Source organism: Brachyhypopomus gauderio, chromosome 2 (genome assembly GCF_052324685.1).
Source record: "Brachyhypopomus gauderio isolate BG-103 chromosome 2, BGAUD_0.2, whole genome shotgun sequence".
Classification (NCBI taxonomy): domain Eukaryota; kingdom Metazoa; phylum Chordata; class Actinopteri; order Gymnotiformes; family Hypopomidae; genus Brachyhypopomus; species Brachyhypopomus gauderio.
This window is the reverse complement of record NC_135212.1, coordinates 7,992,928-8,019,484: the sequence shown is the minus strand read 5'-3', so window position 1 is coordinate 8,019,484 and position 26,557 is coordinate 7,992,928. Positions and strand designations below refer to the sequence as shown.

At 45.2% G+C, this 26,557-nt stretch overlaps 1 protein-coding gene across 4 annotated transcripts in view; it reads left to right on the top strand.

The window, feature by feature from the left end:
• Positions 1–26,557, top strand: part of tspan9a (tetraspanin 9a) — a 139,368-nt gene that overhangs the window by 48,165 nt on the left and 64,646 nt on the right. For 3 of the 4 annotated variants that reach the window (XM_076985756.1, XM_076985775.1, XM_076985771.1), the window contains one exon: positions 6,746–6,858. The gene's annotated coding sequence lies outside the window, so the exon portion shown is untranslated. The remainder of the gene's footprint in view (positions 1–6,745; positions 6,859–26,557) is intronic. The other variant, XM_076985763.1, reaches the window with a different exon arrangement.

The following is a 26,557-nucleotide window of genomic DNA, read 5'->3' as shown; positions in this document are numbered from 1 at the left end:
TTAGAATAGCTAGTCTAAATGATTGTCTCTATGTTTAGAATGTTTATTAAATCCCACCCACTTTATCACTACAGCAAAATAAATCACACTTGTATGACTGTTATCTTTGAAATGTTAGGACACATGATTAGTAACAAAAATGAGGTACAACCATTGTCATGATATGGCAACTAAATGATTGCACATTTTCACAAAATAATACATTTAACTTGCTTATGTGCAACTTGTCTGATGTGCCTCTACATGTACCATCTGACTTCAAAAGCAGAGGTCCCAGTTTTCCGCTGTAGGATGGGTATTCCTGCATGTCAAAACCTGCACGGCTGATTAAAGGTAATGAGATGAACATAATTAAGCTGATGGGTGATACGGAGGGGGAAGCCCCCTCTGCAATCTGTAACGAATGAAACCACCACTGGAGCAGCTCAGAGGAATCTTCATTAGTCATTAAAAGGTCATTAGTGTTTCATTAGTGTAGTCAAAATGTCGAAATGCAGAATGCTTCATCTGATGTGTGTCAGAGTTCATCTGAGGGTCCTGAGGATGGAGGTCCAGGGCCCTGCTGCATGTGCTGCGTATAATGCTGTCTGGATTTGTCCTGCTTTATTATAGCAGTGATAATGAGTACTGATGTGTAATCATCAAAGACAAATGTGAGCAGGAATGGAAGCCTTTGATGTTGAAATTGCTTAATTCTGTCACTTCAGTTCTCTGTGTGGTGGGAATGTTTAATACCTCCCATCAAGCAATCAGTTGTCAAGGTTACAGCTTTTGAATCACGTCTTTTTCATGCTGAGTCAGACGGCTCTGTGTCGTTCTGACTCTCAAGTGTCTTCTCCAGTGTGGAGTTCTGGCTTATGAGGTATCTTCTCCAGTGTGAAGCTCACAGTGGGTACCACAGCTGCCTAGTGATCACGTGTGTGTGTGTGTGTGTGTGTGTGTGTGTGTGTGTGTGTGTGTGTGTGTGTGTGTGTGTGTTCTCACTGCATAGATGGGTAAATGTGGAGAACTAATTCCAATTGGGGTGAAAATTGCAATATGGCAACTTAAGTTAAGTGTCGTCTCTAGCGTGGAGCTCTAAGTTATTGTTCACAGTTGTCATAGTCTACAGACAGGGACGAGAGAGACAGCACGCACAGAGATTTAAGCACTGCTGCTGTTTAGCAGAGATACCAAGTGTTAGACAAAAGAGGTAAGACTTGGTGAGAGGGGGGTGTGGAGCAGGTTTTGTGTAAAGGCAGCAGGGAAGATGAGATTTATGTCAGGGGCTTGTAGAGCGCTGTGTGCAGACACCCTGGAGCTTAAACAAGAGGATCAGCCTAAGCTTAAGGATGGTCCTAGTCTGTGACCCTAGCCCGTGACCCAAGCCCTAACCCTAACCTTAACCTTTCATAATAGACCTGAGGACGGTTGGTATAAGGGACTGAAGGATGTTTGTGGGGGTCTGGGGGGCTGATTTCCTCTTACTCTGACCTGAAAGGAGAAGTGGGTTAACGAGTTTATAGAGGGCTTTCTCCTTTTTTGGACAGTTGGGTGGAGGTAAAAGGGGGTGGTGTTAACCAGTTGTACAGTGGGGAAAATAAGTATTTAGTCAGTCACCAATTGTGCAAGTTCTCCCACTTAAAAAGATGAGAGAGGCCTGTAATTGACATCATAGGTAGACCTCAACTATGAGAGACAAAATGTGAAAAAAAAAATTGAGGAAAATCATTTTGTCTGACTTTTAAAGAATTTATTTGCAAATAATGGTGGAAAATAAGTATTTGGTCAATAACAAAAGTTCATCTCAATACTTTGTTGTATATACTCTGTTGGCAATGACAGAGGTCAAACGTTTTCTGTAAGTCTTCACAAGGTTGGCACACACTGTTGCTGGTATGTTGGCCCATTCCTCCATGCAGATCTCCTCTAGAGCAGTGATGTTTTGGGGCTGTCGGCGGGCAACACGGACTTTTAAACTCCCTCCAAAGGTTTTCGATGGGGTTTGAGATCGGGAGACTGGCTAGGCCACTCCAGGACTTTGAAATGTTTCTTACGAAGCCACTCCTTTGTTGCCCTGGCAGTGTGCTTGGGATCATTATCATGCTGAAAGACCCAGCCACGTTTCATCTTCATTGCTCTTGCTGATGGAAGGAGCTTTGCACCCAAAATCTCAGAATACATGGCCCCATTCATTCTTTCATGTACACGGACCAGTCGTCCTGGTCCCTTTGCAGAGAAACAGCCCCAAAGCATGATGTTGCCACCCCCATTCTTCACAGTTGGTATGGTGTTCTTTGGATGCAACTCAGCATTCACTGTCCTCCAAACACGACGAGTTGTGTTTTTACCAAATAGTTCTACTTTGGTTTCATCTGACCATATGACATTCTCCCAATACTCTTCTGGAACATCCAAATGCTCTCTAGCAAACTTCAGACGTGCCTGGATATGGACTGGCTTAAGCAGGGGGACACATCTGGCACTGCAAGATCTGAGTCCCTGCCGTCGTAGTGTGTTGCTGATCGAGCCCCAGATCGAGGGAGATTAGTAGTGGTCTTGTAGGTCTTCCATTTTCTGATTATTGCTCCCACAGTAGATTTCTTCACACCAAGCTGCTTGCCTATTGCAGATTCAGTCTTCCCAGCCTGGTGCAGGTCTATAATTCGGTTTCTGGTGTCCTCCGACAGCTCTTTCGTCTTCACCATAGTGGAGTTTGGAGTGTGACTGTTTGAGGTTGTGGGCAGGTGTCTTTTATACTGTTAATGACTTCAAACAGGTGCCATTAATACAGGTAATGAGTGGGGGAAAGAGGAGCCTCTTAAAAAAGAAGTTACAGGTCTGTGACAGCCAGAAATCTTGCTTGTTTGTAGGTGACCAAATACTTATTTTCCACCATTATTTGCAAATAAATTCTTTAAAAGTCAGACAAAATGATTTTCTCAATTTTTTTTCACATTTTGTCTCTCATAGTTGAGGTCTACCTATGATGTCAATTACAGGCCTCTCTCATCTTTTTAAGTGGGAGAACTTGCACAATTGGTGACTGACTAAATACTTATTTTCCCCACTGTACATCTATTACATTTGGCACAGTTACTGAATTATCAGCACTAGTCACACTAGCATGTGAGTGGATGTGGAGGCTCTGTGTGTCTAAGGCTTGACAGTCTTACCTCTTCTATTGGTTTCCATGTCTCTTATTCCTTTAACAGTTTCTTGAACTTCAGAGGTTAATTTAAGCAGATCTCTTTCTGTCTTTAGAACACTGTGACTGTGTCTGGCTTGGTGGTGATAGATAGTGCTATATTTTTATAACTAATGCTGTGGTATCTGTCTTAACCCCAGCCCACACACAGCAAACACCCCCCCCCCTCTCCCCCACCTGCACACCTCTGTAGTCTCACACACTGCTCAGTGCGTCAGAATATAACACACCAATCCTCTCTTATGCAGCAGCCGCAGGGCTCAGTGGTGAATCAGCCACGCGACGGTCTTCACAGCTACATCATTCTCATAACGTGGGGGTGTGGGGTGTGCATGCGTGGAGGGGGGGGGGGGGGGGGGGGGGGGGGGGGGGGGGTCTGTGTGCTTCCGGCATCTTTTTAAAATGGTGTTTCAGGGGGGTTTGAGCAACAGCTTGGTAGCATAATTTCAGAAGAATAAATGAACAATGCACCCAGAGTCAACACATATTTGCACTTGGTGTTTATGAACAGCCACGTCAGTTTGAGCAGGAGATGTTACATATCTGTGCCGACATTACATTTTAGAGCCCAGTCATGAAACATTTATATGTGATTATGAGCTTATACCATTTGGAAGAAGACAGTTCCATCCATATCTATAGGGTACTGGGGCATGTGTATGAGATTCCAGGGCACAATTGCTACTACATAGACATACATTCCCAGTCCATTCTCCACACAGTGTCTGTACGCAGAAAAGCACGCAGCTGTTTGTATGTCACATGGTGGGATGTGTCCATGTCTCTTGTGTTCATGTTTGTTCTGTTTTGTGTGTTATGCCTTGTTGGCAGAGTCTCAATTGTAGTATTTTATTATCAGGGCCTTTTGTCTGGTAAAAAGTTATATCACTTCTGTTCAAGTTACACTACAGACGTGTGTACAGAAGTGACAGTCTTGTTTATTTAAATGAGTTTGGTTTATTTAAAGTGATTCCACTTCCTAACCCACTCATGACTTCTGCTGTTTCCTGTCACTGTTACCTTGTTCACGTGTGTCACTGTAAAAATGTTCAGGTGTGTCGCTGTTACCTTGTTCACGTGTGTCACTGTAAAAATGTTCAGGTGTGTCGCTGTTACCTTGTTCACGTGTGTCACTGTAAAAATGTTCAGGTGTGTCGCTGTTACCTTGTTCATGTGTGTCACTGTAAAAATGCTCAGGTGTGCCGCTGTTACATTGCTCAGGTGTGCCGCTGTTACATTGCTCAGGTGTGCCGCTGTTGCATTGCTCAGGTGTGTCGCTAGGTAGATACCAAGATCACACACCACTGCAGGAGAGACCCAGCTGTGCTGGCTGTATCACCTGGTGCAAGTGTAAAAAGCCTGAAGCCCAAAAACTAAAATCTAAATGGATTTTTCTCATCTCATTTGACTACATTGCTAATACCTTCCATGAAGTGATTCTGAGCCTGGCTAATAATTGCGTACAGGGACACCACCCTGTCTGATGCTACAGCTCAACCTCCTGCACTGCCCTAAGAAGCAAATCCAGCTCTTCTGGGTTGAATTGTTGGACATGTGTTGACTAAATGTTTTGTTTGAATAGACTGTCAGCAGAGCATGGTCACATGGTTTGTCTTGACTAATGTATGTGAGGCTCTTGGTCTCTGTGTCCCTAAAGTTCATTTGAATTTTCTTTACTGTTGGTAAAATCAGTTAAAGCTCTCTAGTATTTTTGTGTGATGTGACTCATCACAATGGTGGCTGTGTCACAGGGTTTTTTCATCATCTTGTTTACATGCATGTATATGCACTGTGCTGGTCAGAGTGTGTGTGCTTGTGTTTGCCATTTCCTAACCGTCTGTATCCATTTCCACAAACTCCCATTGCCATTTACATTGACTCAGACAGCTCTCTCTCCCAGGCTCCGCCCCTCTCAGACGGCCCCCTACCCCTGGCCCCACCTTTTTCAGACGGCCCACTCCCCCTGGCCCCACCCTCTCAGACAGCCCTCTCCCCTTGGCCCCGCCCCTCACAAACAGCTCTCTCACCCTGGCCGCGCCCCTCTCAGACAGCCCTCTCCTCTTGGTCCCGCCTTTCTCAGACAGCCCTCTCCTCTTGGTTCCACCCCTCACAGACAGCTCTCTCACCCTGGCCGCACCCCTCTCAGACAGCCCTCTCCTCTTGGCCCCGCCCCTCTCAGACAGCCCTCTCTTCTTGGTCCCGCCTTTCTCAGACAGCCCTCTCCTCTTGGTTCCACCCCTCACAGACAGCTCTCTCACCCTGGCCCCGCCCCTCTCAGACAGCCCTCTCCTCTTGGTTCCACCCCTCTCTGACAGCCTCTCCCCTTGGCCCTGCCCCTCAGACAGCCCTTTCCCCCTGGCCCCGCCCCTCTCAGACAGCCCCCCCCCCCCCCCCCCCCCCCCCCCCCCTTGGCCATCCCCCCCCCTCTCAGACAACATTTACTGTTTACATTTGTAGTGAAACATTATATCACCTCCTCATTAATATTTCATGTTTTAATTCTTTCTTAATTGCAACCGGATGATTGAACATAACTGCACTGCTGCCCTGCTGTAACTGCACTGCTGCCCTGCTGTCCCGGCAGCTACACTAGTACACTACAGCAGCTCATTTCATGAGTACACTACAGAACACTACACTAGTACACTACAGCAGCTCATTTCATGAGTACACTACAGAACACTACACTAGTACACTACAGCAGCTCATTTCATGAGTACACTACAGTACACTACACTAGTACACTACAGCAGCTCATTTCATGAGTACACTACAGAACACTACACTAGTACACTACAGCAGCTCATTTCATGAGTACACTACAGTACACTACACTAGTACACTACAGCAGCTCATTTCATGAGTACACTACAGTACACTACAACTAGTACACTACAGCAGCTCATTTCATGAGTACACCACAGAACACTACACTAGTACACTACAGCAGCTCATGGCCAGCAGTAAGAATGGTAATTAGGCTTTTGTGTTCTAATATCTACAAGGCTGAGACATGCAAGAGTGTCTTTCCTTGATTCCCGCCCTTGCTGTCCTTATGTACAACTCGCTTATGCATACACATGCACACACAAACATGCACGCACTCTCTCTCTCACACACACACACGCACACACACACACACACGCACACACACACACTGGTCTCATGCACAAAGACTGAGCTGATAGCATCACTGACATCCTCAAAAGAGCCAAGGATGAAAACACTGCACAAATTCCAGCTTCTGAGTCACAGCACCAAATGCACACACACATACACGCACACACATACACACACACACGCAATGCACATACGTACACATACACACGTACGCACACACACACAATGCACACACGCACGCACACACACACACAATGCACACACGTACTCACACACACGTACGCACACACAAATGTTTACACTGAATGAGACTGAGGCAGAAACACAAATGGTACTTTTAGTTCTACCTGTACACAGTTTTATCAGCTTAAGAAAAAAAGCAATTAAAAGTTTTTAACATGTGGAACTCATGGATGTTTTTTCCTTTGCTTTTCTTAGCAGGAGAGGCAGCTTGAATGTCAAAGGTGGAATAAGAAGAGGCATTCAACCCAGAGGCATTCAACACAGAGGCATTCAACACAGAGGTGCAGGCCCATTATTGTAGACTAAAGGTAAATCAGAGCCCGTGGGGTGTTCAAGTTTATTGTCTTCAATAGTCTGATTGGGATTGGGAATCTCCAAATTGATCATCTTCAGTGGTCTGATTATTGTGGGTGTATGCATTTATCATATTTAATGGTCTGATTATTGGGGGTCTACAGGTTTATCATCTTAAATGTTCTGATTATGGGGGTGTATGAGTTTATCATCTTTAATGGTCTGATTATGGGGGTGGACAGAGGTGTCAATTCCAGGTTCAGAAAGTAAAAGTCCTCACCAGGATTTTGCTCAGGCTTCCTGGATTGTGTTGATTCCACTAATTTTACCTGGATTGCACTAATTAGAAAATCTAGCAAGCTTGAGTAAAATCCTGGTGAGGACTTTTACTTTCTGAACCTGGAATTGACACCTCTGGGGGTGGACAAAGCAAAGGCAGGTGTGGGCAGGTGGACTGGTGAGGTGAGCTAGTGGATGGATGTTTCTGCTTTTGATGCCTCGTGATTTTTGCTGCTGTAGTGAGGTGCTCTTGTCTCTCTCATCACATCCTCACGCTCTGCTCTCCCTCTGATGTCAAGGCAGAATACACTTTCCCTTTTCCTCTTCCTTAGGTTGAGCTGGTTTCTGAGCTGTGTGTGTGTTTTGTTAGCATCTACTTGTGTGTGTGAGAACATAGAAATTGTTCTACACATTAAGCTTTGAATATGTTTGTTTTGTGAAGCCAACCGTTCCTTTCGTATTCATTCTTGGTTCAGAGGTGATGTTCTGTGTATCTGTTTGTATCTCCTGCTCTGAGGTGATGTTCTGTGTATCTGTTTGTATCTCCTGCTCTGAGAGGATGTTATGTGTATGTTTGTATCTCCTGCTCTGAGGTGATGTTCTGTGTATGTTTGTATCTCCTGCTCTGAGAGGATGTTATGTGTATGTTTGTATCTCCTGCTCTGAGGTGATGTTCTGTGTATGTTTGTATCTTCTGCTCTGAGAGGATGTGCTGTGTATGTTTGTATCTTCTGCTCTGAGAGGATGTTATGTGTATGTTTGTATCTCCTGCTCTGAGGTGATGTTATGTGTATGTTTGTATCTCCTGCTCTGAGGTGATGTTATGTGTATGTTTGTATCTTCTGCTCTGAGGTGATGTTATGTGTATGTTTGTATCTCCTGCTCTGAGAGGATGTTATGTGTATGTTTGTATCTCCTGCTCTGAGGTGATGTTATGTGTATGTTTGTATCTCCTGCTCTGAGGTGATGTTATGTGTATGTTTGTATCTTCTGCTCTGAGATGATCTGTACAGCCCTTGCCTTCAGGGCATTCGCACACTAGCATTTGAAGTGTCATGTTGTGTGACTAAACCTCTCAGGGTTCAGGGCTCTCCTGAGAGAAGCTTATGGTCTTCATCACATAACACCTCAAGCCAGGCAACCTGATCTGGAAAGCAGCCCTTCCTCACTGCGATAAGGACGTGCTGCCTGGGCTTTGAGGGGAGAGCAGACGTGCGGAGGAAAGGGTTCCCTGCAGGCAGCTCTGTGGTGATGCCTCATACGTTTCATACGTGTGAGTCGTACATTTCTGAAAGACAGCTAGAGCTTCTCTTCTCATTGCACTCCTGTTGCTCACCGTGGCTTTTCCTCAAGGAGCTCGACAACATTTCACCGTTTCACAATGTGTCTGATGTTGAGTGAGGAATTGGAAGAAGGAATCTCTCTGGCTGTCCATTTTTACTGGGTGAATGTGTAGAAATGGGCAGAAACATTTGCTTTGAAGGTGGCATTTGGTTTGAAGGTGGCCATCCTGATGTCAGAGAAGAAGTGTAGGGATTATTCACTTTGTTAATTGTATTTTCCACTTAATTAATTGCTAAACCAGTCAAGAAGTGGCATCATCTCTCCCTCTCTCCATTCCTCCCTCTCTTCCCCTCTCTACCTCTCTCATCCCCCTCTCTCACACCCATGCCTTGGATCAGCCAAAGACAATCAGAATGAGAATTGAAAATGTACTCTGCCTAAACCCTTGAGGCTGCTGTTTGAGTTCAGCTCACTCTGATTTGTTCTTTCTATGACTATAGACTACGAACATACAAAGGCAAACCCTTCTTATGACTACAGAAAGGCACAGCCTTTGTAAGTTGGGCTTTCATAACATAGCTAGATTGTGTTTGTTTACACTTTGAGGCAAGTGTGTGACAGATCGGGTATGTATGTGGGAGAGAAAGAGACTGAGATAGAGGGGTTGTCATCACACAATGAGATCCACATGCATATAGTGATACTTTAGACTCTGCTTGATTATATTATGGGATGGATATAATTCTTAGAGGTGTTAAAGCACAAGCCAGCAAGCCCAGTAGCGCTGCCCGCAGGGTGGGGTGGGCAATGCAGTCTTTATCACGCATGTCACACGATGGTGGAGCACATTGAACTATGGTGTAGCATGTTAAAACATGTTGGACTATGGTGGAGCATGCTGGACTATGGTGGAGCGTGTTGGACCATGGTGCAGCGTGTTGGACCATGGTGGAGCGTGTTGGACCATGGTGGAGCGTGTTGGACCATGGTGGAGCGTGTTGGACCATGGTGCAGCGTGTTGGACCATGGTGGAGCGTGTTGGACCATGGTGGAGCGTGTTGGACCATGGTGGAGCGTGTTGGACCATGGTGGAGCGTGTTGGACCATGGTGGAGCGTGTTAAAACATGGTGGTGGTCAGAGAACCTTCTTAGCCTCACTGAGACGAAACAGCTGGAGCAGAGCAGTGCAGTAAGAGATACACACCATGGGCACAGCTGCAGTGTGTGTGTGTGTGTGTGTGTGTGTGTGTGTGTGTGTGTGTGTGTGTGTGTGTGTGTGTGTGTGTGTGTGTGCGTGCGCGCGCACGCCTGAGGAAGCAAAATCCTCTGCAAAGCTGCCTCATCTGGTTTCCACTTACTTCATTTTAGACCCAGAGGTTAATAGTCTATTTGTTTAAATCATTGATCGATTAAGCTATTACAGAAAGTGATGCTATTTTTCTTTAATCTTTAAAATGAATTGATTGAGAGGTCCAATAATTAACTCCCACTTCTGTTCTCGGATCAGTTTCAGTGTATTTAAGCAGGGCTTTTTTCACTTAACCACTCAGAATCACAAAGTTAAATGCTGACCCACCCAGGAACTAATGTGGGTGTTCAAAGCCCTAAGCTTGCAGAGGAGAAGGGCCACAGCTTGGGCCTTACAGGGTTTCCATTCTGGGCAGTACAGGCGGTGTGGTGTGGAGGCGGTACAGGCGGTGTGGTGTGGAGGCGGTACAGGCGGTGTGGTGTGGTGTGGGGGCGGTACAGGCGGTGTGGTGTGGGGGCGGTACAGGCGGTGTGGTGTGGTGTGGAGGCGGTACAGGCGGTGTGGTGTGGGGGCGGTACAGGCGGTGTGGTGTGGGGACGGTACAGGCGGTGTGGTGTGGGGGCGGTACAGGCGGTGTGGTGTGGGGGCGGTACAGGCGGTGTGGTGTGGGGGCGGTACAGGCGGTGTGGTGTGGGGGCGGTACAGGCGGTGTGGTGTGGGGACGGTACAGGCGGTGTGGTGTGGTGTGGTGTGGGGGGCGGTACCGGCGGTGTGGTGTGGTGTGGGGGCGGTACAGGCGGTGTGGTGTGGTGTGGGGGGCGGTACAGGCGGTGTGGTGTGGTGTGGGGGCGGTACAGGCGGTGTGGTGTGGGGGCGGTACAGGTGGTGTGGTGTGGGGGCGGTACAGGCGGTGTGGTGTGGGGGCGGTACAGGCGGTGTGGTGTGGTGTGGGGGCGGTACAGGCGGTGTGGTGTGGGGGCGGTACAGGCGGTGTGGTGTGGGGGCGGTACAGGCGGTGTGGTGTAGGGGCGGTACAGGCGGTGTGGTGTGGGGGCGGTACAGGCGTTGTGGTGTAGGGGCGGTACAGGCGGTGTCGTCCTGCCTGGCGACAGACAGGCTTAGTCTGGCATGTCCATTTACATAGAAGCATTTTAATCTGCTGTATCTTCTCCATCTTCCTCCCTTCTCATGCGTGCACACACAGACTCTCAGCAAGTAACATTTTAAAGATGTATGAGATCATACACGAGGGATGATTGTTGGTTTCCTGAGTAGTAAAATACCCCACTCCCACACCAAAACACACTTCGCACTCAAGACTTAAATATTAAATGGCAGATATTCTGTGCATTAAAGTTCATAACCTTTGAGTACAGGAATGATGGGAACTGTAGTCCCCTGCTGGAGATCCTAACTATGTGTGCTGAATAATCACTGGATGCTTGCCAGTGTCCGAATGCTTTTGTTTTTGGTGCATCTGCCTGCCCCGGCTGTCATCTACAAGGCCTGTGCTCGGTAAAGTACAGTGGTCTGGTTTAGCCTTTGACAGTAATCTAGCCTATACATTTTAAATATATTCTAATTAAAAGCAGGCTACATTTTATCTATGTATGTTTGTATATGTAAAACATTTCATTTTCATTCACATATGTATAAAGCTCATTTTAAAACAACAGGCTAGCAGTTGATTAAAGTGCTGCACAATTCAACTGGCAAACCCATAAACAGAAGAGCACTAACAATGCTCACAACACACACAAAAAAGTAAAACAATGACTGAACTTAAAATGAGTCTTAAGACAAGCGTGGAACCTGTGTTAGCAGGCTGTTCCAGCATTAGGGGCTACAATAGCAAAAGCACCATCTCGCGTGTGAACCGGGATTCTGGACATCCAGAGGTCAGCAGCCATGTTGACTCTGGCTGGAGGTGCAGAGGAGAAAAACTGAATTCAAGGATGTGCAGATCAACAAGAAAATCTCAGTCCTGAAGTGAACTGAAGCCAGGATGGGAAATGTGCTACCACTTACACGCTCCTGTTTGTAAGGCACTAGCACTTACACGCTCCTGTTTGTAAGGAACTAGCACTTACACGCTCCTGTTTGTAAGGCACTAGCACTTACACGATCCTGTTTGTAAGGCACTAGCACTTACACGCTCCTGTTTGTAGGGCACTAGCACTTACACGCTCCTGTTTGTAAGGCACTAGCACTTACACGCTCCTGTTTGTAAGGAACTAGCATTTAAATGCTCCTGTTTGTAAGGCACTAGCACCTACACGCTCCTGTTAACAAGGCACTAGCACCTACACGCTCCTGTTAGCACTTAAATCCTCCTTTTAGCAAGGCACTAGCACGTACGCAATAATGATCTAAAGTAGGGGTGTCCAAACTTTTTGCAATGAGGGCCAGATCTGGTAAAGTGAAACTGTGGGGGCTGACCATTATCTAATTTATTTTATATTGTATAAAAAATACGGAGGCGGGAAGGGGGGAGGCATTTGGTGAAATATAGCAGGTATTTTATTTAGAAATATTATTTAGGGCTGCATTTTACTAATATTAGGGCATAGGCTGTGGGCTGGACTTTGGACATGTCTGCTCTAAAGTGTTTTGATCCCACACTTGAGGGAGTCCTACCCAACACTGACAATAAAGGGCATTATAGTAATGAAGTTGGAATGAGAAATGCATGTAATCCTCTTTCCTTAAATGACAAATGGCTTACCTTTTAGAAAAGAGCCTCAGCCCACTTTAAAACCATCACTAAACCCATTTATGTTTCTTAAACAGGATTTAGCAAAGTTCCCAGGAACGTAGATCCACATGAGGAGCATGACAGGCTCCACTGGGACGGAAAATAACGACTTCAATTTTATTTCTTCTAAAAGTCTTTAAAATCTAAGCTTATCCAAGCTCTTGATTTACTGTAGACAGTGGTTTTAAAGTGTTTATCTGTCATAGGCAGATTCATTTAGGTGTACCTATTAATCCTTTTAGAAGAACCAAACCAGATGGTTATGGATGATGTGAGTATGCACTCAACGATCGCCATGTAAAACTGAATCACTGGGCTGTGTGGCAGGTTGAATTTCTTCAGCTGTCTCAGGAAGAACATTCTCTGCTAAGCTCTCTTGATGACGGACAGTGTGTTCCTACAGATATGGTGGTGCCCACAGAGCCATTGATGTTTTTTGGGGGGGGGTTGTTGGTGAGGGGTTGTGCCTGGAGTCAACACCCCAGCAGGAGACCAGCTGCTCAACTTTCTGTCTGTAGAAAGGTGTCATCACAGAGGTTTCATCTGCAAACTTCAGGATTTTTACCGCTGGTTCCATAGAGACACAGTCATTGGTGTAGAGACTGAAGTGGTGAGAGCACACAGCCTTGTGGTACACCAGTTCTGATGGTCCAGGGGTCTGACGTACATTTTCCTAACCGCACCTGCCGTTTCATGTTGGACAGGAAGTCCATGATCCACCAGCAGATGTGCTGTTGTACAGAGAGCTGGGACAGTTCAACCTGCAGCAGCTCTGGCATAATGATGTTGATATAGTACACAAACACAACTCCCGCGTAGCTTCCAACCAGACATGTATAAAGTATTAGAGACCCATACTTGAGTAAAAGTACAAGTACTCTATCAAAAAAGTGACTTGAGTAGAAGTTGAAGTGTTCTTTTAAAACTTTACTTAAGTGGAAGTACAAAAGTATTCAGCATTTTTGTATTTAAGTATTGCAAGTAGTTTATTCTAAAAATGTACTACTCAAGTACTAAAAGTAAAAAGTACAAGTAGCAACTTAAAAACTGGGCTTAACACTTCTAGGGTGCCCATATTTTCATTTGGGAAAACCAGGAGTATATGTATATTTGAATAAATATGTAAATTAAGCTGAAAGTGCTGGAAAATTTTGAAAATGGACCATGAAAGTTTGGTACAAGTGCATTAATTCCACCTTGTAACTTCGCAAGCACAAAAATTGAGAGGGACACGACCTCACGACCTGGCCAACGTGCATGGGTGGGACCAACTCGATTGTGTCATTTTGCCGCAGGGACCCTTGTGCCAATCGACGCATCAAGTATAAACCTAGCTTATGAAGCTCAAGTGTTCAGTGAAGGGAAGCAGCAGATTAAAAGGCGGGATGCGACCGGAGAATGTTCAGTTTTCTCATGATACAGCATGATCACTTGACCCAGTGACAGCTCTATCTACTGCTCTGGCAGGGATGATAATATGAGTTTGATTCCTAGCTAACATGTTTATAATTGTAACTATACAGCACATAAAAAATGTATCTGAGTAAAAGTATTAAACTAATGGAAAATATGTAGTGAAGTAAAAGTGGAAGTAGGAGAAAAAAAATAATACTCCAGTAAAGTACAGATACAGCATTTTAGTACTTAAGTACAGTAGTTCTACTTCGTTACTATACATCTCTGCTTCCAACACTGTCGAGATACTGTAGCATGAAGTGTAGGCCCACGTTGTCCGGATCATCAACAGACCCATTTGCTCTGTCTGCAAACTGCAGAGGATCCAGCAAGGGATTTGTGATGTCCTTCAGGTGAGCTAGGACCTTCATGACTACAGAGATCAGGGCTACTGGCCTGAAGTCATTAAGTGCAGTAAGTGTTATTTTGTGAGGGAGACCGGAATGACAATGGAAGTTTTGAAGTACATAGCAATAGAGTGTTTTTATTGTATATTGAGGTGAAGATCGGCATGGTTGGTCACTGTAGTGCTTTAGGTTGGATGGAGAGACTCCATCTGGTACAGAGTTGCTGTGCACACAGTCTGCTAGAAGCCAATTAATGTTATGAGCAAGGATGCAGAGTAAAACCTGAGCAAGGTAACGTTAGCTGTTTATGAACGTTTCGTGCCGAGTGTGATAGATAATAAGCAAAGCAGCTTATTATAATTGTATGTTAACGTTTCAGGTTACAAACATTTTGACAACTCGCTCACCTTGAACGTTGTATACAGCTCTGGATGTCTTGTATTTAAATGTTTAACTAAATCATTTGTGGTGTTTCTTTGTTTAGTGACTTTTTATTTTTGCCAGATACCGAGTGCATTATACCTTTGCACTGACCATTATTTGTCTGTGGTCATCAGCCTCAAACACAGGAGACAAGAATTTTGGTATCAGCTTGGATCACAGCTCACAGGATGGCATGAGACTGATTCAGCTCAAACAAATCCTAACCCTTAACCTTAGCCCTAACCCTAACCATAGCCCTAACGCTAACCCTAACCCTTAACCATTAATAAACAGGCCTGGCAACAACACAAAATAAAGTACACACACAATACACCTATGAAATACATGTACATGTACCCACACACATCCCATATAAACACAAGCTGAACTGTTTACTCATTATTCTCTCTCTCTCTCTCTCTCTCTCTTTCTCTCTCTCCCTCCCTCCCGCTCTCTCCTTCTTGCCATGTCTGTGCTATTTATTGTTTATAGTTTTTCACTTATTTGGAACTTGTTCATGTTAGATCAGTCAGTGCAAAAAAAATGCAGAGAAATGGACAGTTTCAAATGGAAGTGGATTCAAGAAAACTAAAGATGTAAGAGAATATCTCCTCAATTGAGTGTGTTCAGAGTGAATCCCAGCTGGCCTGAAGAAAATGGCCTCGTGTTCTTTTGTGAAATGTGCAGAAGTGGATAGGCACATGGCCATCACGTCTCACTGTGTCTGAATAATGCGTCACTTGGCTGGATCTCTGTGTTTTGTGTTGTTATCATAGACCTTCTTGCTCTGATCTTTTCTTTGTTAAACAAATGTCAGAATCACATGTCTGGCCTCAGAGGAAAGGAGCAGTGCTCAATAATCCACACCTGTGTCCACCTGTGTGGTGCGAATACTTCTCCATCCTTTGAATTAACTGTCGGAACCCAAAGGGCGCACACATGCACGCATGCATGCACACACACACACACACACACACACACACACACACACACACACACACACACACACACACACAAATGCACACACATGAGCATGAGGGAGATGGACAGAAGATATCTGGAGACTTGAGGTAGAGATACAGAGAATGTTTGACAGAGATGGAGGGGATACCAGGACTAGATGTTGTTCATGAAGCACTGGCCATTGTGAGGAGATGAGCATGTGAGGAGATGAGCATGTGAGGAGATGAGCATGTGAGGAGATGAGCATGTGAGGGGATGAGGAAGTGAGAACGTGAGCATGTGAGAAGATGAGGAAGTGAGAACGTGAGCATGTGAGGAGATGAGGAAGTGAGAACGTGAGCGTGTGAGGAGATGAAGTGAGAACATGAGCGTGTGAGGAGGTGAGGAAGTAAGAACGTGAGCATGTGAGGAGGGGAGGAAGTGAGAACTTGAGCATGTGAGGAGGTGAGCATGTGAGAATGTGAGCATGTGAGGAAGTGAGAACGTGAGCATGTGAGGAAGTGAGAACGTGACCATCTGAGGAAGTGAGAACGTGACCATCTGAGGAAGTGAGAACGTGACCATCTGAGGAAGTGAGAACGTGACCATCTGAGGAAGTGAGAATGTGACCATCTGAGGAAGTGAGAATGTGAGCATGTGAGGAGGGGAGGAAGTGAGAACTTGAGCATGTGAGGAAGTGAGAATGTGAGCATGTGAGGAAGTGAGAACGTGAGCATGTGAGGAAGTGAGAACGTGACCATCTGAGGAAGTGAGAACGTGACCATCTGAGGAAGTGAGAACGTGACCATCTGAGGAAGTGAGAATGTGAGCATGTGAGGAGGGGAGGAGGTGAGCATGTGAGGAGGGGAGGAGGTGAGAATGTGAGGAAGTGAGAATGTGAGCATGTGAGGAAGTGAGAACGTGAGCATGTGAGGAAGTGAGAACGTGACCATCTGAGGAAGTGAGAACGTGACCATCTGAGGAAGTGAGAACGTGACCATCTGAGGAAGTGAGAATGTGAGCATGTGAGGAGGGGAGGAGGTGAGCATGTGAGGAGGGGAGGAGGTGAGAATGTGAGGAAGTGAGAATGTGAGGAGGTCAGTTTAACTTTTGAGACCTCCGCAGAGGAGCAGCATCTCAATCACCAAACCCATGTTTGTAGTACCCAAGTTGGTAGTATATTTTATAGGTGATTAGTAGCTGTATTATTAAAAGTTACATCAGCAGAAATAGCAATTCTAAATAATAAATAATAATAAAACAGTTCAACTCAGTTCATGTTAGTTTGTCACCTCTGTCATACACCAGCATGTACAGAAGCAAGATAACATAATCCTTTATTAGTCCCACACTGGGGAAATTCACAAAATAACATTGAGACACCATTTTCTACAAATCATAATGCTCAGACACCACATGTAGAAATATAAAGACTTTTAGGAAAGTCTTTAGGTTTAGGAAAGTGCTGGGTAAGTCATTAAAGTGCTCAGTAATTAATTAAGGTGTCGGGTAACTTATTAGTGTTGGGTAAGTCATTAAAGTGCTCAGTAATTAGTTAAAATGATAGGTAAGTCAATAAAGTGCTCAATAATTCATTAAAGTGTGTGTGTGTGTGTGTGTGTGTGTGTGTGTGTGTGTGTGTGTGTGTGTGTGTGTGTGTGTGTGTGTGTGTGTGTGTGTGTGTGTGTGTGTGTGACATAGGGCTGCCACAAACGATTATTTTTATAGTCGAATAATCACTGTTTAATTTTTATAATTAGTCGACTAATCGGATTGTACGTTAATTGAATATAAAACATACAGCTTATCACACTAGAATGCAACTGCTATTATATAACCATCATTAGATTTCAGCTATAACTAAAAATAAAAACAATTAAGATCATAGTTCAATAAACCTTTAATGAAATATGCAGCTTGTTGCAACAAACAATTATTAAAATAAACAATGGCTTAAACAACGCAAAAATAAATGCATTAATAAAGAATTTTTATTTATTTTTTTAGGGTTTTCTTTCTTTCATTTGTCTCTGGCATCAAACTTAGCTACATTTAAATCAAATTAGGTAGGGACCTGAAACTAAGGAATTATTCACAAAAATAAAGTTTTAGTCTCACTGACGTTACAGAAAACACACGAATGCGTGCTAAGGCTAATGAAACAAATCGCCATCAGCATTTCTGGTTGGTAGTGTTCTCCAGGACCTAGTGAACCACATGTCCACTAGGTTGAACGTTCCAGCAGCTGATTTGGTTTGAAAACTGAATTATTACATATCTGATGATTCAAATTGGACTTGTGTGTTGAGAGCATGTCTTACGACAGAGAAGTAACACTTCCAGCGTTTCACGTGGCCCTTTGACATGACAAGTGCTTTGTTCCTTTTTTGTTATGTGTGCAGTTATTAAGCACCAACTTGCATCTGTTGGCAGATGAAATACAAGCAGAAGAAATTCAGTGAAAGGGACTTTCTAGAAAATGTTTTCTAAACAAGACCTCCCCCTTTCCATGGCCTCATCTCTGGGCTCTCCCATATTCCTTTGTGTAGACCAGGGGTGGGCAATTAATTTTTACAAGGGGCCACATGAGAAACCTGAATTGTGTCAGAGGGCCACACAAACGAAAATGACATCATCGCGGTGGCTCCGCCCACCTTGCCCGAACTTCCGTGAACGGCGGAGGCGTTTATACTTGCCGCATCACATTCTGTGCAGTGTTGTCTGAAACGATATGTGTTAGTGTAAAGAAACACTCCTCAAAAACAGGGGAAGGAACATTTACCTGACCAATTTTAATGTTGCTTTTTGTTTCAGATTTGAAAAGTGCTGGAATTTAGGCTAAATACTTGAAAATGCTTGAAATTGTAACTACTTCGTTTCACAACAAATATCTGTCTGACTGAACAGTTTTCTTGTATTACGTTAACAAATACGAGCCTCTTGTAATTCCAGGATGAAACATGAGAGAAAGCGAAGACGTTAAGATTGGGCGTTTTGAAAATAAACCACCATAAAATAATGTGATTAAAAGCGAATTATTTCGAGTATATGTATAAATATTTAACTTAATTAAGTTTAACGTGCTGGGAAATATTGAAATGGACCTTGAAAGTGACGTACAAGTGCTTTAATTCCACCTTGTATGTATAAACTAATGTATAAACCCTGCAAACATGACTTTGTTCATCGACAGCGCGCGAGGCCCTCGCACACGGGCGGAGTCACCGCGACTACGTCATTTTCGCCGCGTCAAGTATAAACCAGGCTTAAACCTACCTTCAAATCACTTCTACGGCACTTTCAAGGTCCATTTCAATATTTCCCAGCTGACTCGGGTTCTCTCTAAGCTCGGTTTCTGGAACGGAAAACCCTGAGTTTTCTTACCCGGTTTCGTCACTAAATCCGCTTTCTGGAATTACCCCCCTGTTCAGTCAGCTATTCGTTGTGAATCGAAATACAGTCACAATTTCAAGCATTTTCAAGTACTTTAGCCTAAATTCCAGCACATTTCAAACCTGGAACACAATGCAACATTAAAATTCGTCACGTAAATGTTCCGCCGTTCGCGGTGGTTCGCGCGCTACGTTTATTTTGCGAAGCCTAGGACTTCCACCATTTTAATTCCAAACTTTTCTACCTGGCCTCCACCAGGGGGCAGTTCTGGGGACATTTGCATCCCATTAGGCCACCCTTTGTTATGCACATGCAGCCATTATAGGTAGACGGGGAGTGGGTGGAGGGGGGGGGGGTGATGGTGTGAACCATCAGTTCATTGTTCTGCTGGATGTGTTCACTGACTCAGATAGAGAAGAAAAAACTCTGGCCTCCCCTTGGGGAGATTGTCTGTGTGGGTACATATATGAGTAAATTTATGTTGGGATGAAGGTGTGTGGGTGTATGTGTGTAAAGGTGTATGTGTGTGTGGGTGAATATGGATGTCCAATGTAGCAGCAGTTGGTGACCCATTGCAGTGGTCATTTGAGCTGTGTTTTTTCTGCCCTTCCCTTTTTATAATATAAGTAATCTTTATTTCTATAGCACCTTTCATACATACATGCATGTGCTAAAAACTACTGAAAATAAGGTTTGTGGGTGTATGTGTGTGAGGGTGTGTGTGGGTGTATATGTGTTTGGGTGAATATGGATGTCCAATGTAGCAGCAGTTGGTGAACCATTGCAGTGGTCATTTGAGCTGTGTTTTTTTCTGCCCTTCCCTTTTTATAATAAAAATAATAATAATAATCTTTATTTCTATAGCACCTTTCATACATTCATGCAACTCAAAGTGCTAAAAACTACTGAAAATAAGGTTAAAAAATCATCCCATACCTTGGTAAAGACTCCAGTCGTCCCACAGGGGAAAGACTGTCAGAAAATGTGGTGATGAAGCTCATGGAACCATTTATGGACAAAGGAAGAACTGTTACCACAGACAATTTTTTCACCTCACTGTCACTAGCAAAACGATTGCTGGGCCGGAAGACCACCCTCCTTGGCACAGTAAACAGGATTCGTCGTGAGCTTCCAGACTCTGCCAAAAAGACTTTGGACCGTGAGGAATTCAGCACACAGGTGTTTTCAACCTCTGTTGCCACACTGACCGTTTACACACCCAAACGTAGAAAGACTGTCTGCATCCTCAGTACCATGCACAGTACGGTGGAGACTGGGAACACACAAAAAAAAAGCCAAACACAATCACTGACTACAACTCCCTAAAATGTGGTGTGGATATAATGGACCAGATGTACGAAAGTACACTGTGCGTTGCGGAACACGGCGTTGGCCAGTCGCTGTGTTTTATAATATGATTGACATTGCAGCACTGAATGCCTATGTGCTTTTTCAAGCATGCACTGGGGTAAAGGAGAGACGGTCGGAGTTTTTGGTCAATCTTACAGAAGAGCTTGCACAGGCTCATGTGGCAGCCAAGGAGGTGGCCAAGGAAAAGACTCAGCAGCAGCAACCACCCACACCTGACACAGGGAAAAGGGCATGGTGCCAGGTCAAGTGTTGTTGCAAAAGTAACCGTGCCACTAATCGTTGTGTGTCTTGTGATAGGTTCACATGTGGCAAGTGCAGAAAGAAGATGATGTGGCAGTGCCAGGTGTGTGCAGAATATTCATAGGTGTATTTATATATACACCTATATACCAATAAAGCTAACTTGAATATAAATTTCTGGCAATGTTGACTTTTTTTGGGGGTGGGGGGTGGCTTCACCAATTCACCTTCACCTTGTTCCAGAGGACCATTTCTTCTGGACCTGCATATTCCCACCTCCACCCCTCCCCATACAAACACACAAACAGTACTCCTACATTTAGAATCAATGTAATGGCCTCATTTTCATAACACTGGTATGGCTGAACAGGCTACTCTCTGTGTGGTGATGGTGGTGGTACATAATTGTTTTCTGATCCTTACATAAAAATAAAGTTGTCCTCCAAAGAAGGTGTGGGGGGGTGGAGGTAGGCCAAAAAAAGAGAGTAGGGAGAGAAAAGTAAATTTTCTATTTTTGTTTGCCAGTTATGGCTGTTGTGTTTTTGAAAGAGACACACTGCAAAAAGTACCATCTTGATAAGTTAAAATTGCTCAAGAATATTATTCTATTTCAAGTAGCTGAGGGTTTTTTGTATAAATTTATGTAAAAATATCTTTACCTATACCTATTGACAGTTTTAACTACTTAAAATAAGGTTAAAAAATCAGAGCAGACTTCTGCCAAGTTGAGTTGAGCAGACTTCTGCCAAGAGAGGTTGCAGTCTCATGAGGCAGCCAAAGGTGTGTATTGAAAGGTGTGTCAACAGCAACCACCCACAGCTGACACACGGCTCATTTACATAACACTGGAGGTAAGAAGGGCTTATCACACCTGCCAAGAGACCAAGAGTCTAGTTGGGACACTGTCGAAAGCAGGCGGCTTGGTAGTTCTAGTGGGGTACTGTCGAAAGCAGGCGGCTTGGTAGTTCTAGTGTTTTAAATTGTTGCTGATCACCTACCTAACCCTACTGTTTCTCGCACAGCTCACACACGCGCACGTACGTCCACACGGAATTAACACAAACGTAGCGATTTCAAAATAAAAGCATCACAGTTGTATTGCACGCACGACATAGATATTTGTTAAATTTATGATTGGCCTCTTGCGGGCCGGACAGGGACGCACAACGGGCCGGATGTGGCCCGCGGGCCGTTGTTTGCCCAGGTCTGGCGTAGACTGTCTCCTCCCCAACCATCTCCTTCACTGGCACCTCAGGTTTTGAGCCTCAGGCCTTAGATGTGGCCTTTCTTTTGGGCAGTTTATCCACCTTCATTTTACTTTCAGAATGAAGAAAATTGTGACATTCTGGGAGCTTGAACAGTGAAAGTTCTGGAATTATTAACTGCACTCTTGAGGTGGACAGGGAGAGAATATCAAAGAGTGTGCAAAGAAGTCGGCAGAAGTCGGCCTTGCACAAACACCCCCGTGTGGCAGACGCAGGACCCCGTGTGGCAGACGCAGAACCCCGTGTGGCAAACGTCCCGTGTGTGGCAAATATCCTGTGAGGCAGACGCAGGACCCAGTGTGGCAGGACTTTGAAGCGGGAGATCTGCTCTTGTTCTGCTGAAGTTTGAGTTCTCACTTACACTCGTCTTAGAGAGGATGAAGATGACCAGTTAATGACCAGTTAATACTTTAATCTGATCTTAGTTGCATGTCCTTCTTGGAGATATTTGATAAAAGCACCTATACTTGTTGTAATTAATGTTTTAAATAGCAAATTTGAACTGAAAGGGAATCCACTGACTACAGAGAGCAGCTGAGTACACACACACACACACACACACACACACATACACACACACACACACACACACCTGTGGATCAGCAGGAATAACCAAGGCTAGCAGACTTGCTGGCGCCAGGGTCTGAAGCTAGAATGGAATTGCTGACCTGACATCACAGCAACCCTAGACCCACACACACACACACACACACACACACACACACTTACACTCCATTTTCTGTGGGCCATTAGGAAATGGCAAAGTACAAACACACACACGCGCACGTGCACACCATGTGCATTCACCATGTGTGGCCTGTTCACCGATCACTTCCTGTGATGTCACCTGCACATCTGAAGGTCACCAAACGCTGGCAGCTGCTCTCAGCTGTCTAGAAAATTAAAATAAAGTAAAATAAAATAAAATAATGGTTATGGCTCTGCTTTACAAGCCTGAAACAAAGACTGATGCTAGATCCAGACCTTCTAATGGGAGAAGGACTGCCATATGATATTAGTCACTGCCTTGAGCAGAGCAGTCGCAGCAGACCACTCTTACTGCTCTTACATGAGGTTGATCATGACTTTTACACATGGTGGCTGGATGTTGTTCTACTCAGTCAGAAGAGTGTGGAGCCGTTTCTACCTGAAGATGATTTTGAGGGCCTGTGCCCTACGGACAGCGGCTTCCATGAGCAGAGTCTTGAGGGCTCTCTGAAGCTGGACTGACACTCACTGCGAGGACAAAACAGCTGAGGAATCATGAGGAATCATGAGGAACCATGAGGAACCATGCCACTGCTCTGCAGACAGCACAGAGAGCGTCTGTGCACTAGGGTTCAGGGACAGCACAGAGTTCCATCAGTGCTCAAAGAGCCACTTTTCCAACCTCTAATGGGTGAGATCTGATATATGAACCAACTCCCAATCTCAAAAACACTGTAACAAATTTCTGCATAAAATTAGAAGTTATGCCAGATGTGTCGAACACTATGGGGTGCTTACATACCACTTGCCATCATACAGTGTGTGACAGCAGACAGGACTGTGAAGATGTTCTCCTCACAGATGGTTGCATGCTTGTTAAAAAATGTTTTCTTAGAAGCATTTCTTGGTGTTTTTGTGGAACACCTCCGCATTCAGTCTGTCACATATGCTATTTCGTTGGGTCATGTCACTTGTGTACATGACACTGATTAAGATAGCAATGGTTTCCATGGTGACGCAGCTAACTAATCTACTAAGCAGGCTATTAATTCATATCTGTGACTGCTTCCTCCGTCTGCTCCACTGCATCTCAGCTGCATGTGCTGATCCAGCAGGTCCTTCTGCAGCCCTGGGTCAGCTACCTGATCTACACACTTAGTCCTTCTCATCAATATTTCTCTCTCTCTCTCTCCTTCTCTTCCTCTCTCTCTCTCTCTCTCTCTGTTTCTCCTTCTCTTCCTCTCTCTCTCTCTGTCTCTGTGGCCAGCTGTGTAGTGCAGTAGGGTGGGAGTGGCTGCAGGGCGGAGCTTCTGTCTCATCACTGACCACAAGCAGCTCCTACACACTCACTCAAACACACACTCACTATCTGTGTGTGCATGCACATGGTTGTGTATGCGTGTGTGTACATTTTTCTGCATACGTGCACATATTACGTGCACATATTTCTTTGTGTTTGTGTGTGGGGTTGTGAGTGGGTGTGGGTGGTGTCATGGGTGGTGTAGGTGTGTGTATGTGAGGGAGGGGTTGTGAGTGGGTGTGGGTGGTGTAGGTGGGTGTATGTGTGAGGGAGGGGTTGTGAGTGGGTGTGGGTGGTGTAGGGGTGTGTATGTGTGAGGGAGGGGTTGTGAGTGGGTGTGGGTGGTGTAGGGGTGTGTATGTGTGAGGGAGGGGTTGTGAGTGGGTGTGGGTGGTGTCATGGGTGGTGTAGGGGTGTGTATGTGTGAGGGAGGGGTTGTGAGTGGGTGTGAGTGGTGTAGGGGTGTGTATGTGTGAGGGAGGGGTGTGAGTGGGTGTGGGTGGTGTAGGTGGGTGTATGTGTGAGGGAGGGGTTGTGAGTGGGTGTGGGTGGTGTAGGGGTGTGTATGTGTGAGGGAGGGGTTGTGAGTGGGTGTGGGTGGTGTAGGTGGGTGTATGTGTGAGGGAGGGGTTGTGAGTGGGTGTGGGTGCTGTAGGTGGGTGTATGTGTGAGGGAGGGGTTGTGAGTGGGTGTGGGTGGTGTCATGGGTGCTGTAGGTGTGTGTATGTGTGAGGGAGGGGTTGTGAGTGGGTGTGGGTGGTGTCATGGGTGCTGTAGGTGAGTGTATGTGTGAGGGAGGGGTTGTGAGTGGGTGTGGGTGGTGTCATGGGTGCTGTAGGTGGGTGTATGTGTGAGGGAGGGGTTGTGAGTGGGTGTGGGTGGTGTCATGGGTGCTGTAGGTGGGTGTATGTGTGAGGGAGGGGTTGTGAGTGGGTGTGGGTGGTGTCATGGGTGCTGTAGGTGGGTGTATGTGTGAGGGAGGGGTTGTGAGTGGGTGTGGGTGGTGTCATGGGTGCTGTAGGTGTGTGTATGTGTGAGGGAGGGGTTGTGAGTGGGTGTGGGTGGTGTCATGGGTGCTGTAGGTGGGTGTATGTGTGAGGGAGGGGTTGTGAGTGGGTGTGGGTGGTGTCATGGGTGCTGTAGGTGGGTGTATGTGTGAGGGAGGGGTTGTGAGTGGGTGTGGGTGGTGTCATGGGTGCTGTAGGTGGGTGTATGTGTGAGGGAGGGGTTGTGAGTGGGTGTGGGTGGTGTCATGGGTGCTGTAGGTGTGTGTATGTGTGAGGGAGGGGTTGTGAGTGGGTGTGGGTGGTGTCATGGGTGGTGTAGGTGGGTGTATGTGGATGTTACCCACATGCTGAGGAGTCTCCAGCCCATTTCCCTGCTGACCTTTATTTAAATTTACTGCCATTAAACTGATAACCAGAAGCTGATGTGACTGCGGTGATTCATAATGTAAAATGTCTGTGATATATTAAGCACCATTTGGCACTGTGGTGCTGACGGAGGTGTAAGGGCTCTGCGCAGCACGGGCACTACCTTCAACGCTCTCCGTTATTACTCATTTACATTCCTTGCAGCACAAATCATATGAAATTAGCTGCTGAATCTCATGCTGGGTTTGAGCTGGGATAGAGATGTTCTAGAGCTGGTTTTGAGCTGGGTTTGAGCCAGGATAGACATGTTCTAGAGCTGGGTTTGAGCCTGGATAGACATGTTTTAGAGCTGGGTTAGAGACGGAGAGGCTATGTCTGATTTACCCATTAATCTGTGATAAATGTACATACATTTCTCAACATGTAAAATGAATTCCAGTGTATAGCCAGGTTTTTGCTGCAGACACACACTGTGGAGAGCTGCTACAGGCTTATTGCAGACATGTTCTTCTCAGAACATTACAGGGCCACTTCAACTGTTTGCCCTGCTTATGTCATTTGGATGATCTATTCTGCCATTTGGCTCCTCTGTTGTTTGGCTGATCATCTCTGTCAGTTTGGCGGGTTTGTTGTGTGGCTGACCAATTCTGTGGTTTGACTGATCAAACTGTCATTTGACTCATCTTTTCAGTTGTTTGGCTGCTCTACTGTCTCTCCATGTTAATCTAGATCCCAAAGTCTACCATATGAAGCTGGTGGTTTTCTTACTCTCTCTCTCTCTCTCTCTCTCTCTCTCTCTCTCTCTCTCTCTCTCTCTCTCTCTCTCTCTCTCTCTCTCTCTCTCTCTCCATGTGTGGTCTGATGGTTTGTCTCTGTTGACAGGTCGTATAAACACGTGTCATGTTTGCCACAGTTGTCTCTTCTCAGAGGTCAGAGTTTAGACTAAAAACTCACTTTACTATGTCATGTTAGTTTCAGGTTATGTTTGTGTCATTTATTATCTCAGCCTCCATATCGCAGTTAAAACATAGACTGTTCCATTTTGATAGACATGTCAAGTGTAGCAAAAACATTCATGCTGAGGTATATTTCAAGTGTTGTTCAGCTAAACTGACCTGTCATGTGAGGTTTCATAGGAAAGCAACCAAAATTTATTCAAGCACTGTAGTGTGCTGGAATGTAATTTGCTTAATAATCATGAAACATCTAAACTGTTAAAACTGGCATTGGTTTGTCATTCTTTCTGAAGCAAGTAATTATGATGTGTGACCTGTGGCCCCTGCCTGCTCAGGCCACACGTGCTGAGGCATGTGGCTGAGACAAAGACAT